Below are 2500 nucleotides of genomic sequence, written 5' to 3' on the forward strand. Positions count from 1 at the left end.
TATTGGGTCGGTAACTTCCTGGGGAGGGCGTCCTGTAGCTAGATCTACTGGAAGTCGCAGCTCCCTACCGAACATCAGCTTGGCGGGAGTGTGGATGGTCGCCTCATGCTGGGCTGAGCGATAGGCCATCAACAGTGATGGTAACTTCACGTCCCAGTCCCGTTGGTCGCTGCTGCAGTACTTGGCCACTTGGATCAACGTCCTGTTGAATCGCTCCACCAAGCCGTCAGACTGAGGCCTCAAGACGGTGGTGCGGGTCTTCTTGATCCCCAGCAGGCGAATGCACTCTTGGAATACCACGCCCCTGGTCAGAGTGTAGTTCGCAAGGCACTCCGTAGCGTGTAATGAAGTTATTCACCAAAGCTTCTGCCACTATCTCTGCCACGTGATCAGGGACTGCATATGCTTCAGGCCACTTAGTAAAGTAGTCCATTACCACACAAATAAATCTGTTTCCCTGTGTAGTGACAGGGAACGGCCCGACAATGTCCACAGCCACCCTCTCCAGGGGTGTGCCGACCTGGTACAGCTGGAGGGGTGCACGGTTCTTCTTCACAGGCCCATTTCTGGTACAACACACTTCACAGGTGCGACACCACTCCTGAACGTCTCGCCTCATTCCTACCCAATAGAAGCGTTGCCTTAATCTAGTCAGAGTTCTTTTCACACCCAGGTGGCCGCTGGTGATCCCACCATGCAACTCATGCAACAGGTCTCTCCTCAGGGTACGAGGCACCAGCACCACCCAGTAACTTGGCCGTCCACGAGCATCATCCCAGCGCCGCTGTAATACTCCATTCTCCAGTCGCAACATGGCCCACTGCTGCCACAAGTGCTTGGTGACAGGGCTCTCTGCTGTTACTTGTGGCCAACCGGGACGCTCTGGGGATGCCTCCATCCACTTGATCAGGGGAGTTAGGTCATCATCCTCCCTCTGTACCTGACGCCATCTTTCCTCGGCGTCTACAGAGTCTCCCCAGACTTGGAGCTGCCAGCTTGCGACCCGCTCTTCCCTCCTCAAGCAGTGTTGACACTGGTTCACAAGGGCGGTGGCTCAGGCTGTCAACATTATTGTGGACGCGACCGGGCCGATGCTGAACCTCATAGTGGTACTGCTCTAGGCGACCCAACCACCGCGCCAGCTGTCCTTCAGGTGCCTTGAGAGTCTTTAGCCATTGCAGGGTAGCATGGTCCGTGCGGATAAGGAATTTAGCATCATACAGGTAAGGATGGAAATGCTCGGTGCTTTTCACTATTGCCAACAGTTCTTTTCGGGTCACACAATAGTTTTTTTTTTCAGGATCTGTGAACTTGGCACTGTAATATTCCACCACACATTCTTTCCCATCCTTCACCTGCGACAAAACAGCACCCAGACCTTCAGCAGTAGCATCAGTATCCAACAGGTAGGGACTAGCTGGATCAGGCTAAGGCAGTACAGGGGCCTCAACTAAGGCTCGCTTCAGGCTATCAAAAGCCACCTGACAGGTTGCACTCCACTCAAAACGTGCCCCTTTTCTGGTGAGTTGATGGAGAGGGGAGACAATTTGTGCAATCTGCTTGACGAAACGTCGATAATAGGTACAGAGTCCCACGAAACTCTTCACGTCAGCTACACAAGTGGGGACAGGCCAGTCCTGTACTGCAGCTACCTTCTGGGGGTCGGTCTTTACCCCGTCTCTACCAACGATGTTCCCCATGAATGGCACCTCGGACTGAAAGAACAGGCACTTTTTAGGACTGAGCTTTAAGTTGGCAGCCCTCAGCCGGCGAAGCACCACCTCCAGTCGCTCTAGCTCCTCATCAAATGATCCTCCAAAGACAATAATGTCGTCGAGGTAGACAATGGCCGTCCTCCACTGCAGACCCTCCAAGACTCTTTCCATCAGCCGTTCGAAGCAACTAGGGGCGTTGCACAGGCCGAAGGGCATAACAGTGAACTGCCACAGCCCCTGGCCAAAAGAGAAGGCTGTCTTAGCTTTATCCTCCCTTGCCATCTCCACCTGGTGGTAGCCAGATTTTAAGTCTAGCGTGGAGAACCAACGAGCGCCGGCCATAGCGTCCAGCGTGTCATCCATACGTGGCAAGGGGTAAGAGTCCTTTGCTGTCATGTTGTTAAGTGACCTATAGTCCACAAAGAACCGCTTGGTTCCGTCTTTCTTGGTCACTAATACGACAGGAGATGACCATGGACTGTCAGACCACTCAACTACCCCTTGTGCCTCCATCTCCATCACAGAACGCTGCATCTCCTCACGCCGGGCTGGTGCAATTCTCCGAGGGGCATGTTTAATAGGCAGAGCATCTCCTGTCCTAATGTGATGCTGAACAAGTCCTGTACGGCCCAGGTCGAGGTCACCCTTGCTGAACACATCAGCATACCTCGTCAGGGTGCTTCTTAACCTCTATTGCTGCTGATGGTCAAGATGTATGGCACTCCTCTGTGCCAGATCAGTCAGGTGGTCAGGAAGGGAAACATCATTAACCACCCCCTCATTTC

Source organism: Penaeus vannamei, chromosome 20 (genome assembly GCF_042767895.1).
Source record: "Penaeus vannamei isolate JL-2024 chromosome 20, ASM4276789v1, whole genome shotgun sequence".
Lineage (NCBI taxonomy): Eukaryota > Metazoa > Arthropoda > Malacostraca > Decapoda > Penaeidae > Penaeus > Penaeus vannamei.